The following is a 13,884-nucleotide window of genomic DNA, read 5'->3' as shown; positions in this document are numbered from 1 at the left end:
AATATGTGGGGCTGGCAGGCAGTGTAAATAGAAAGAGAAGAGAGAAAAGTGACCAGTGTGGGCCCGAATTTCTATGTCAGCCAGCAGCGCTAAATAGAAACTAGAAACAGCAAGCTAAGTAAAAACTGTTCCTTCGTAGCACTGGCAGCAACCCAAGTACCTGCTTCCCCAGCTGGAAAGGTTGAATGCAGTTCTTGGTCACGAACCTCCTCTGACTAGGCTGTGGGCTCTAGGCTTGGCTTTCATGACCTGATCGGAGAGTGTTGGGAGCCTATAGAGCATGAAGAGGATTAGGTGTAGCTTAGCTGTCTAAAGTTTGCTCAGTCAAAAAAGACTAAAGATATGTAGTAAAAGAGATCCAGATGGAAAAACCTCTAAATATGTTTCAGTGTGTTTTGCAATGTGTGTAGGCTTAAGGAGGAAAGAAACAGGTACAAAGAAAGAAATCATTAAAATAATAATAATAATAATAGTGAAAATGAAGTCTTTAAAGAGACTAAAAGTAATATAAAAGAAAAAAGCCAAAAGAGCAAAACAAAACACAACACAAAGGAGAGCATTTCCAGACTGGAAACAAATGTCACAACCTGTATAGTGGCCCTTGTTCATAACTGCAGTATCTGAGAGGCTAGGCATGAAGATTATGAGTTGGAGGTTATGCCTGGACTAAACTGTATAGTAAGGCTCTGTCTCAAAGCCAACAGCAAAAAGCGAGTCACTTTTGGGATTGAGTCCTTACTAAAAGGAACTAAAGTCAAGAAGTTGTGAAGAAATAGTTCTTACTCGTGGTTACATGGCCTGAATATTTTCTAACCTGGGATCCTACACAAATTCTGTTTATGTAATTGTTTCAGACACAGGTATAGTTCATCCTACTATTAGGATATAAAAACAAAGAATAGGGAATTGTGATCTTCCTGGTGGGGCTATATTCTAAAACACCTCTGATGGGAGATGTCATTCTGTATATGTTTCTCATACTGGTTAATAATAAAGCACTGTTGGCCAATAGGAAAGGAAGATAGGAGGGACTAGGAGACAAGGAGGAAATAGGAAGTAGTAAGGAGGAGTCAAGATGGAGAGTCTGGAGAGAGCTGGATGCCAACCACCTCCCCGGTAAGAGAAGGCCATGTGAAAATACATAGATCAGCAGAAATGGGTTAATACTTAAGACAGAGCTAGCCAATAAGAAACTAGTACCTGGCCAACAGTATAATATCAAATACAGAGTCTCTATGTGTTATTTGGGGCTGGCGCGGCAGCGGGACAAGACCAGGCGGCGGCAGGCAGAAAAAACCGTACTTGTTACACACCTCCCTTTGATTCATAGACCATTGAAACAATGGACTGCAAGAAATTGGGATCCCCAGCTGGCACACACCTGTAAATTCTAGCACCGGGGAGGCAGAGGAAGGTGGATCTATGTGAGTTCCAGGCCAGCCAGGACAGGCTCCAAATCAATACAGAGAAACCCTGTCTCGAAGAGGAAAAAAAAAAAAAAAAAAAAAAAAAAAAAAGAAAGAAAGAAAGAAAGAAAGAAAGACAGACATTGGGAGAAGGAAAAGATTGAGACAATCTAGTGGTCATTCCTGTCTAAAAATGAACCCATGTCAGGGCCCTAAGGATGGACTCTGAGACCACTGGACCTGTTGATCTGTTCTTCTTCCTAATGTGCTCACATTGAAAGAATCTCCTTTCTCTGACTTTCACTATTACTTCTCCTTCTTTTTAAAACAAATGTGTTTACTTTGATGTATATGTGTTTGTACTGAGTGTACACATGTATACCATGAGCATACAGGTGCCCACAGAGGAAAGAAGAGGGTGTTGGATCCCTAGAACTGTAGTTACAGAAAGCTGTAAACTACCCTATGTGGTGGGAACCAAACTCTGTCCTCTGCAAGAGCACCATGTGCTCTTAATTGCTGAGCCATCTCTCTTCCTGACCCTTCAATTGGCATATTCATGATGAGTAGCTGAGTTTGTTAGAACCTCCAGGGCCCGGGCTTTGATTCTAAAAATTCCAATAACACTCATATCAGCAAAGTAGGGATTACATGCCAGGAAACTGCATACAAAAAAAACTTATCACAAGACCCCTCCACCACAACCATTCTCCCCCAAACCACTGTCTTATGCTGTAGTTACTGTTGTTGCCTAGCCTACTGCCCCTTTGTAGGATACTCAACAAACCCGATTATGGTCTAAAGAATGAATGTATTCATTCCTAGCCTGGCAATTCTTTCCTCTCTACCATGTCTCAAATTTAAATTTATTATATTATAATACTACATATTATACTATATACTACAATAATAATACTTGTTATTCAAGGTTGTTATCGCAACTCACCCTACAGCAAGAGTAATTATCAGGGCTGGTGATGATCCCTACGTTCAGGTCTTAGTCACACATACACACATACATACACACACACGCACACACACACACACACACCAAGCAAATTATCAAATTGGCTTGGGTCTAAATAAGAGTGAAACATTCTAAAGTTTATGCAATGATGGGTTTTTCTGAGTAACAACAAGGGTTTAGCAGATAGTGGTTTGCATTTATTTCATTCTGTTATATATTTGAATTTACTTCTAAATTGTAAAATTATTTTGCTCTTTCTTATGATTAAGTTTTGACAAAAAGTTTTTTTATTATATTGGCTTATCGGTATATATGTTTCTGTATGCTACCATTAGATATATGATATGTTTACATAATAAAGTTTCCCCCAAAAGGGTGTCATTTAAGTTCATTTCTAAGTAAGTGCACACATAACCTTAGTCCAAATTCCTTTTAATTCAGTAAGACTTAAATAAATCCAATAAATTAATTTTAATTTGTTGGTAAGATAAAAATGCATCTGGAACTGTTGATCCATTTTTAAAGTGTTTTAATTTTACATTTGTTTATTTACATATGTGACTTTGCACACACACATTCAACTGTCAGAAGATAATTTGTGGGAGTCAGTTCTCTCCTGGGGAATCAAACTTAGGTCATCAGACATGGCCACAATCATCTTATCAGTTGAACTATCTTCACTGCACCCCCCCCCAAACAAAACCCCATAAAACAATATAAAAAAGAAAAATTAAAAGAACCTGCAAGTATGAAAAACATGGTGAAAAGCAATTTTTAAAAAAGGATTTTCAAGTCTGAGAGAGAGAGAGAGAGAGAGAGAGAGAGAGAGAGAGAGAGAGAGATAGGCTTCAGATTCCCCTGGAGATGTAGTTGAAAGCAATTATGAGCCACTTGACATGGGTGGCAGGAACCACACTTGGAACCTCTGGAAGAGCAGCAAACGCTTCGGAGCCATCTCTCCTGTCCTGACAAATGTGTTTCTGATGGGCTGGTGATGAAGGTCTGTATTCTAGCTGCCCAGGGTGCTGTTTCAGGAGAATTGCAGTTCAAGGACTGAGTGGACTGTAGAATGAGTTCAAGGCAAGTGATTGAGACCCTGGTTCAAAATACTAAGTAAGAAAGAGGAGACCTGAAGATGTAGCTCAGCAGGAGGGTGCTTGCCTAGCCTGTCCTAGGACCTATAGTCCATCCTCAGTACCTAAGGAGGAAAAACAAAAACAAAAGGATATTTTTAGTAAAAAAAAAAAAAAAGACAGAGAGGAAATGCTCTTAGATTAGAAAATATTTTAGATGATAAAATTTTATACTAAGTAAGGATTTTTCCAAAATGGGAAAAGTGAGGACAAAACCAGAAGGTTCAAGTATACCAAAAGAAAATTTGAAAGATGGGGAATATATATATATATATATATATATATATATATATATATATGAATGAATGAAAGCGGGGTATTAATGAGTTCATTAGACCCAAGATAAACGATGAATGGGTGTTTTATTTGGAAACACATACACAGAAAACAGTAAAGAACTTCTGTTGTGTTCCTACTCCAGAAGATGCAGTCTCTGCCCTTCCCATGCGATCCACGACCCAAGAGAAAGAGCAAGAGAGAGCCTGCCCCATGATTCTCCACCTTCCGGTCACATACCCAAGTGAAGCCACTCCCAAAGGGATATGGTCACTACACAAATTCACTGACAAGGAGAGGCTACTACATGAGTCTCTGTCCCCATTCCCACCAGCCTCTGAGGGGTGGTCTGCCTCAAATCACACAGAATACTTACTAGAAGCTGAAGAAGTTCCCAGGAATATGCATGTTACACAAACCACCCTGTTAATTTATAGGGAAATTCAGAGATACTTGTGGGATCAGAGGAGGCTCAGAATGAGTGAGGTCCTGAGTGGCAAGGCCTTCTTCCCCAAGGGAGGCTCAAGGTGATGGAGAGGCCTTCCTCAGGGAACCGAGTGCAAAGGCTGGCTGATAGAGTGTGAGAAAATGTCTACTATAGCTTTCTACCCACACCTGTAATATTCATGGCCTGAAGTCACCTTCCCTCCACAGACTGCTTGTTGCTGGAGTTTCTTTTCCAGTCTGGGCCCAAATGAACACACAGAGATGCTATATTAATTATTAAACTGTTGGCTGATGGCTAGGGCTTCTTACTGGCTAGCTCTGTCTTAATTATTAACCCATTTCTATTAATCTAAGTATTCCTATGTGGTCTTATCTTACTGGAGAATGCCTGGCGTGTCCTATCTTCCTGGTGGCTAGATGGTGTTTCCTCGAGGTCTGTCTGTGCCTACCTTTCCCAGAATTCTCATCTCCTAGCCCCACTATCTTCCTGCCTCTATTGGCCAAACAGTGTTTTATTCATCAACCAATAAGAGAAATGTATAGAAAGAAGGACATCCCCCATCTGTAGGGATAGGTTTTTCCACCCACTGCCTGGTCTTGTCCTGTCGCCAGCCCCAAATAATGCACAGAGACTCTGTATTTGATACAATGTTATTGGCCAGGTGTTAGTTTCTAATCGGTTAGCTCTGTCTTAATTATTAACCCATTTCTATGTATTTTCACGTGGTCTTACTGAGAGCGGAGGAATGGCGGTTCTGTTCTCTCCACCATCCTGACTCCTCCTTCCTACTTCCTCTTTCTTCCTTGTCTCCTAGTCCCGCCTATCTTCCTTTCCTATTGGCCAACAGTGCTTTATTTATTAACCAGTATGAAAAACATATACAGAATGACATCTCCCATCACCCATCATCTCCTTTTTTCTGTCTAAATAAAAAGAAGGGTTTTAACTTTAACATAGTAAAATTATATATAACAAAACAACTACCAAGCAAGAACAACAGTTAACAATATTTAGTCCTTTAATATTTGGCAAAATGTATAGAAAACATTCTATCATCTATCCTATCTTTGTGAGTCTAAAGTTTTACATATAATTTATCTTTTATCATAACTAAGGAAAACCATAACCATTAACTATCTGTCTTCAACACATCAAAGACCTCAGAAGGATAATATATAAACTCTGGAACTGAAAGAGATATCTCACTGCCTCGACAGTCACCCAAAGTTCCTCTGTAACGTTGGTGCATCCATCTTCAGCCCATAGGCTAGAGTGTCTGGCAGACTTCTCAGTGAAGCAGGAAATTTTAAATTGTCTGCCTGCATTGGCAGTTTGTCACTTTCTCTGTGTCCTGCAGATTGTCTTCAATGAAGTAGGAACCTGCAGGACTGTCCATCTTGTTTTGGCAAACTCAGCAGTCACTTTCCTGTGGGTCCTGTACGTCCAGTTTGGACCACATGCAATCAAACAGTCCAGACAAGAACAATCCAGGCAAGAACAGTTTCTTGCCCAAATGCCTATGTCGAAGAAAAACTCCAGAACAACTTTCTTTGATACCTCTCTTCCTCTCTGAAATAATTGGTTTTGCCAGGAGCAGTTGTGACTCACTGTCATGATAAAATAAAACCCTAAACCATTTTAAATGCTATATTCTGAACGCCTTTGAAAGGCTTTGAAGACTATCTACCTCAAATATATTTCTGTATTTAGAAAACTTAAGTTTTAACAATATATAACCTGTATTTAATTATACACCACACTTTCACAAGAACTGTATAAACACAATACCTAGACAAAGAAATATTGAACAACCTGATCCTAAAGCAGATGCCATAAATCTACTGTTAGTTACAAATACCAGGGGAGAGCGCGAACGCAGTCCCCCACTGCCACAAATTATGCAGTCGAGTTTCCCGCATTTGGGGAAATCGCAGGGGTCAGCACACCCCGAGTGCAATGGGTAGGCCTCGCCCTGGGAAAACCACCTACTTGATCATGGTATCTCCCCTGCCAGGTAAGTATGTCTTCCGCAGCCGCAGACCCGGCCCAGCACCGCCCGCCCTGCGCTCTCAACACACGGTCACTCCGCCGCGCGCGCGCCGGGGCCTCCACGGACGCGCACCCCATTCCTGCGCTGCGCTCACACCCGCCGACCCGCGCTCCCTCCCACGACGCGCGCGAAATCCCTCGCGTTCCCGCAGCGCGTGCGGACGCGGCAGCCCCTGCGCGACCCTCATCTGCATAGGACACGCCCCCGACTCGCACCCAAGGGTGACATCACACCCCTCCCTCCCCTTGCCTGGTTGGTTTGGTGAACTTTCTTGCTCCAGGACAGCTGGATGGATGGAGTGCTGCAGGACCAGAGACAAATCATCCTTCCTGAGTTATCTCAAACCCCTGAACAGCCGCTGGTTGCCCACCGCTGTGGCCTCACAGCCTTGTCACTGGTGTTGGTGTGAACGAACGGACGGACCCCTCCCTGTCCTCCGCCAACCCGAGGTCTCCAGGCAGCTCCGGAACCAGCCCTAAGCAGAGAGAGGTCTCCCGCTTCGCTCGAACCTCACTGCCTCGCGTTGCCACCACTGTGTTTTCAAGGGCATGATTTAAAAGGTGCATGGTTTTCTTCGTTCTCTTCTGCAGAAACACCACGGTATTTGGGGTGACCCAAGTCTGTGTTCCTGGTGCAGAAGATGCCCTCTCTGGACCTCCTCAGGCTCCTCCATGTGTGCTGTGCACATACATATATACATACACATACACATATACATAAAACAAATAAGTACTCTTTTCTGTGTCGTCTGTGGGGGAGGGGCAGGTGTGTGCCATGTTTAGCATGAGGAAGCTAGTGGAGTTTATGACAGTGGATCCCTTTCCACCGCGGACTCCGTGGATTCTCAGGCCTGATGGCAACAGTTCTTACCTTTATGTCATCTCTCTGACCCCTTAAAATCTTTGTGTCTGTCTCTCTATGGAACAGGGTCTTTCAACACAACTCTGGCTGTGCTGGAACTGGGTATGTATACCAGGCTGGTCTTGAATTCACAGAGATTCTCCTACCTCTGCCTCCTCCCCAGTGTTGCAATTAAAGGTGTGCACCACCACACCACGTTTTTAAAAAAAATTAATTTTTTTTTTTAATGCAGAGTCTTGCTGGGCAGTGGTGGCACATGCTTTTAATCCCAGCACTCTGGAGCCAGAGACAGGGAGGATCTCTGTCAGTTTGAAGCCAGCCTGGGCAACAGAGAGATTTTCAGGACAGCTAGGGCTACACAAAGAACCCTGTCTTGGAAAACAACAAAAACAGAATACAAACCTGTGTGTGTGGGTATGTGCGTGTGAATGCAGGTGAACCAATGCTAGAAGTGGCATCTGGGATTAAAGGTGTGCACCACCATGCTGGGCTCCCAGCAAACTAGTTGATTAACTAGTTGATTTAATTTTCAAGCCCTTACTTTTGTATAGTTAATCAGTGAAGGGCAGCTTCACTTAGACAATTTTACTATTGCTTGGTGAGGTAACCTGTAGAATGTTTGAGTTGCTTTATTTGTTATTTAGAGAAAAAAAAGAGGAAGAGAGCAATTAAGTTCCACTTTAAGAATTAGCTAGGGCTGAAGAGATGGCTAGATGGGTCAGTTGTTAAGAGTGCTTGCTGCTTTTGCAGAGGACCAGTTTGGTTCAGTGTACAACATATCCATCTGCTCACACCCACCTATAGCTACAGCTTCAGAGGATTCAACACCTTCTGACCTCTGGGAACTTGCAGGCATGTGCACATAACACACACACACACACACACACACACACACACACACACACACACACACACACACACAATTAAAGAGGATTATGAACCAGAGCAGAAAATAGTTTCATACAGTAAAAACTGGTGAAATCAGGTCTGAGCTGAGTATGGTGGCACAGTACTTCCCAGAACTCAAGAGGCAGACGCAGGCAGATCTCTGCTCTACTAATGCAACCTGAACCGCTTTGTGGTTGAAGAAATGACAGACACACATACAGAAAAGCTGGGTCCGAATGGGAAGGCACTGATGGATGAAGGTGGGATTTAACTGAGTTTACCAGACTCAAGATAAATGACAAGTAGGTGTTTATTTGGGGAGCAACTTACACAGATAAGGGTAAATAAGCTCCTGGGCCTTCCTTCTCCAGAAGATGCTAGCCCTCAGCTCCTATCCCTTAAAGGGGCCCTGTCCACACATGAACCCACACCCAAAGTCTGAGGTCACTACTTCAAGTTCACTGGCAAGGCAAGAAGCCACTACAGATGGAGACATGCCATAAGCCTGGAAACTCAGCCTGCTATCATACACATTGAAGGAGGACTCAGGTTTGTTATATGCAACTGAAAAGGGCGGGTTAGCTAGCTTTAGTAGGGCTTCTCTGTAGGGAACAATGTCAGGCTGCAGTCATCAGGGAGGAGGAAGCAGTGGTTGATACAGTTCCTACACACACGCTCAGCATCCACACTCTGATCATGCCAAGGCCTTGCTGTTCCCATGGGTCTGAAGCACTGGAGTCCTTGACGTGGTTGTGCTCCCCAGTCTACATGTCAAGTTGGAGGCCAGCCAGGGTTACAGTGAAGCTCTGTCTTAAAAACAAACAAACAAAACAACAACAGCAAAAAAACATGTATCCTGGCCATGGTGGCACACTCCCTTGGCCCCAGCACTTGGGAGGCAGAGGCAGGTGGATCTCTGAGTTTGAAGCCAGCCAGGTCTACAGAGCAAGTTCTAGGGCTACAGAGAAACCCTATCTTGAAAAACAGAATTGTGGGTGGATCCCTTATTGTGACAGGGTTTTGTTTGTTTGAGACAAGAGCTCTTTCAGTATCCCAGATTGTCTGTCCTCCGGCCTCAGACTCCTAAATGCTTGGATAATAGGTAGTGCTCAGGTTACAGGAGTATGCCACCACCTCAGCCTGTGTTAGATTCTGAAAAGAAGCCAGGTATGGTGGCACACACTTCTATTCCCAGTACTCTGAAAGTGGAGGCAGGAGGACCATGGATTTAAGGTTGCTAAAGTGAGATGGCCTTTTCTTTTTCTTTTTCTTTAAGGGTTGGGTAGAGTATTTACCTGTTATGTACATGTTCTGGATTTGGTTCCCAGCATAGCAAGAAAGAAAAACTGCTTTGTATTTTAGAAATTAGAATGCCCAGGTGGCTATGTCCATGGTGTAGGTGTCTGTGCCCATAGTACAGGTGTCTGTGTCCATTATCCAGGTGTCTGTGTCCGTTATCCAGGTGTCTATGTTCACAGTCCAGGTGTCTGTGTCCATGGTCCAGGTGGCAGTGTCCATAGTCCAGATGTCTGTGTCAATTATCCAGATGTCTGTGTTCATGATCCAGGTGTCTGTGCCCATAGTACAGGTGTCTGTGTCCATTATCCAGGTGTCTGTGTCCGTTATCCAGGTGTCTATGTTCACAGTCCAGGTGTCTGTGCCCATAGTACAGGTGTCTGTGTCCATTATCCAGATGTCTGTGTCAATTATCCAGATGTCTGTGTTCATGATCCAGGTGTCTGTGTCCATGGACCAGGTGGCAGTGTCCATAGTCCAGATGTCTGTGTCAATTATCCAGATGTCTGTGTTCATGATCCAGGTGTTTGTGTCCATGGTCCAGGTGGCTGTGTCCATGGTCCAGTTGACTGTGTAATTCGTGGGAATTAAGATTCACTGGACTCAGTATAGATTAAGTGAGGTTTATTCAGGGGGAATTCACTTACACATAAAACAGATGACCTCTGCGGTTTCCCGCCCCACGGATGCCACCCTGCCACCCGGATGCTCTCTGCAACCTGACCAGGAAGCAAGAGAGCGAGCTGGGGTCCCAGACCCCAGACATAGCCTTCCCCTATCACGGCTGTACCTGTGACCACGCCCAAATGGGTGTGGTCAGTGCAACAGGTGCAGGCAGGGTGGATATCTCCCTGCTACGTCCATGGTCCAGGTGGCTTCTGGTTCTGTGAGCATCAGGAAGTCATTTGATTACTTATGATAGAGCTTGAATCTTAGTGTCTCCCAAAGGCTCTGTTTAAAAGCCTTACTCCCAGCTTTGTGTTACGGAAGACTTGAGGGCCTGTGGCCATTGGATATCCACCCCTGGTGGGGCTATCAGAGTCTCAGCCCCTCTCTTTTTTGCTTCTAGATCATGAGATAAAGTTTTGTTCTAACTCACCCTTCCACTAAGGTGTGCCTCTGCCCCACTATGGAAAGCTTGAAAGCAGTAGGTCTACCAGACCATAAACAAATTTTCCAAACCTGTGAGTCAAAGTAAATCAAAGTAAACTTTCTTCCCTCAAAAACTAATTTATAGTCCTTCAATGAAAAAAAAAAAAAACCCAAACTAATGGATAATCTAAGAGAACTAACTGTATACTAATAACTACACCTTCATTCAAATTGTAATTGTTACACAAATGATTGTTAATTCTTCGCTTCCATGGTTGCCAGAAGTCTTTATTTTATTCTCTGGAGATCCCTGTGCCAGACCACATATTCACTGCCACATAATGACAGAGTGTCTCTTCCCTCCTTTCTGCAGCCCATTTAAAATGTAAAAGCATTCCAATACCGAGACTGTCACTGTATAACTGGGAGCCAGGAATACTGTTTTCTTTTTGCCTTAAGGTAGAGGGCTGTACTGAGGCTAGTGTTCTTAGGAAGAAGATTGTGAATGGCAAGCGTTCATGTTACGGATATACACTGACACCTACTGGACCCATAGGTGTCCAATATTAGATAAATTGTGAACCATTTTCAACACAGCAAAACCAAATACCAAAAACAAAATATAACAAATACCTCAGAATGAATCAACTACCAATAAAAACAGACTCATAGACTGCATTGGCTACCATGTATCTGTCACCTCACAGAGAATGGAGTATTGCTAACCACTGCTCAGCAGAGAGCATTCCTGATGCTCATTTCATAAAATCAAACCAGAAGTCCACATGCACTTTACTGACGGGAGATGAAGAATTGACAGTCCACCAAGAGAGACAAGTTGTTTCTGGGTTGAGGTGGTAGCACCACATTTAATCCCGGCACTCAGGAGGCAGGGGCAGGCGGAGCTCTGTGAGTTCAAGGCTAGCCTGGTCTACTAAGGGAGTTCCAGGACAGGGCTACACAGTACATTGTAGGCTAGGTCACTGTGGCTAGGTCACAGTACATTGATATTTGGTCCAACAAGATGCTGGATGTTTTGGCAAAGGTATATTTAGTTAACTTACTTTTTTTTTTTTTTTTTTTTTTTTTTTTGAGACAGGTCCCTCTATATGGTCCTGGCTTTTCTGAATTCACTATGTAGACCAGGCAAAGGTGCACTTTAAATGAGGTTAATTTTTAAATTAGTAAAAGCTGAGTGGAGCAGTTGGGATTTTCTTTGGGCTGGCATCCAGCTTCCAAATAAACACACAGAGACTTATTTATGAATGCTTGGCCTTAGACTTGTCTCACTAGCTTTTAAAGCTTAATTTAACCTGTTTCTATTCATCTACTTTTTGCCTCAGGGCTTTTTCACCTTTCTTTCGCTCTGTATGTCCTACTTTTCTGCTTTCTCTGTGTCTGTCTGGCTGATCCCTAACATCTCTTTTTCTTTGTACCTTGGGCCTAAATTCCTCCTCCTACTTACTCTCCCTGCCTGGAAGTCCCACTTATGCCTTCTCCCTCGCTATTGGCCATTCATTCAGCCTTTTATTAGACCAATCAGGTGCCTTTGGCAGGCAAGTCAAAACAACAATGCATCTTTACATAATTAAATATATATATATATGTAATATATGCACACACATATATGTACACACACACACTTACATAACTCTAACATTACATTACTAGTCCTAGAAGACACACTTAAACCAAAACTCTTCTGGAATTCATTTGCCAGATCACACAGCCTATTTGGGATTTGCCAAGCCTGAACAATTATGTGAGCCAATTTCTTAAAAATAAATATTGATTGATCAACATGTAGATAGATAGAAGTTGGTTCTGTTCCTCTGGAAAACTCTGAATAACAGAGCATGTTATATTGATTCGCTCTTGTCATCGACAGAAGAGAGAGGAGGTACAAACACCAGGGGTCAGTGACATGTTTCTCCTTTTGGGTAAGACAGTTAGTACAAAGCAATGCAAGGGTCACCAGAAAATTACAATCATACCAAATACCTTGAAGATGTAGCTGATAGGCAGATAGGGAGATACCCTACTTAGCCCTTGCTGTGTGTTGTGCCTTCCCTCCCATTTCATAGAAGATGGACACTATAGAATGCCATTCCTAGATGTATAGAAAGCAGTTTGCTAGCCTAGTAGGAGTTGCAGTTTTTTTTTTTATTTAACAAAATAAATTGTAATACAAATTGGCTCCACATTGATGGAAAATAAATGTATAAGGTTTTGCTACTGAGAAGCACATATCCTATAATCCCTGTGGCATAACATTTGTAAGTCTAGGGCTCAGTCTTCTAGAAACATGTACAACTGGTAGACAGTATTAGTACAAGAATGGCTACTGTAGCATTGAGTGTGAGCATTAAATGATGGAAATAGCTTAATTTAAAAAGCAACGTGTATAGGAATCGATAATGGCCCAACAGAGGAAGAAGAGACCCAGAGCTACTGGACTTTACAAAACAATTTGTGTATGTGTGCATAGATGCCCATAGGGGCCAGACACTGGTAGATTTTCTGGCTAATAGCATGATGAGCTGTTTGGCATAAGTGTTGGGAACCAAACTTGGGTCCTCTGCAAGAGCAACACATATCCTTATCCATTCAGCCATAAACTCAGGTCTTCAAGTAACTTATTTTAAGTGCTGGGATCAACTGAGAGCTCAGGCATATTAGGCAAGCATGATAATGATGAGCTTTGCCTTTCCTGGCAGCGTCATGGGATGGAGTAATTATTAAAGTCAGCTTGTCCTGGAGATAATGTAGTACGAATTATTATAGTCACATTACAGTTGCCAGGAAATCCAAAATCCAAAACCAAAACCAAAACCAAAACCAAATATTATTGGTACAGAACATTTTCTCTTGTCCAAGACCAAAAAGGGTTCCCTCAAGGTAAGGGAGCCCTGCTCAGTTTACAGCAGCCAATGACTTGAAGACTTTCTCTTAGAATAAGAGGCCACAAGAGGAAAATTCCCAACCATTGTAGACTTTACATAAAATCCATACAGCGTCCCTGGGTGGGCTTGAACCACCAACCTTTCGGTTAACAGCCGAACGCGCTAACCGATTGCGCCACAGAGACACAGCAGCCTCCCTGGCCATGTTCTGTTGGAGAGTGAGTTGTCCGTTAGCCAATAACGCACAGCTCTTGTAAAATTCCTGGGTTAGTTCCAGCTCCTTAAAAACTTGGAGTATTGGGAGTGGCGAATCCATTAGTTCTTGTGCTTTGAAACTTGCGCTCTGAATTCTGAACAGCAGCCGATTTTTTCCCCCCTTTCCTAACGTTCCCAAGCTCAGAGGCCCTGCCCCGCCCTGCGGCAAATCTGCCACCCGGGTCTGCCCTGGTGGGACCTATGTGAGGCTCACCCCCACCCCCACCCAGAGCTCCAGTACAGCTTGTTGTTGAATCGGTACTATTCTTTTTTTTTTTTCTCTCTCTCTCTCTCTCTTTTAAATAGTTA

The 13,884-nt window shown here is 43.1% G+C and overlaps 2 non-coding genes across 2 annotated transcripts; both read right to left on the bottom strand.

The window, feature by feature from the left end:
- Window positions 1-6,088: 6,088 nt before the first annotated feature.
- Window positions 6,089-6,252, bottom strand: LOC127233131 (U1 spliceosomal RNA). Its single transcript, XR_007835438.1, has one exon. It is a non-coding gene; the product is annotated as a U1 spliceosomal RNA (small nuclear RNA).
- A 7,179-nt stretch (window positions 6,253-13,431) lies between these two features.
- Trnan-guu (transfer RNA asparagine (anticodon GUU)) lies at window positions 13,432-13,505 on the bottom strand. Its single transcript has one exon. It is a non-coding gene; the product is annotated as a tRNA-Asn (tRNA).
- Between the last annotated feature and the right edge of the window lie 379 nt (window positions 13,506-13,884).

Source organism: Phodopus roborovskii, unplaced genomic scaffold (assembly GCF_943737965.1).
Source record: "Phodopus roborovskii unplaced genomic scaffold, PHOROB, whole genome shotgun sequence".
NCBI lineage: Eukaryota > Metazoa > Chordata > Mammalia > Rodentia > Cricetidae > Phodopus > Phodopus roborovskii.
Note: the sequence above shows the minus strand (reverse complement) of the source record. Positions and strands in the feature narration are given on the sequence as shown.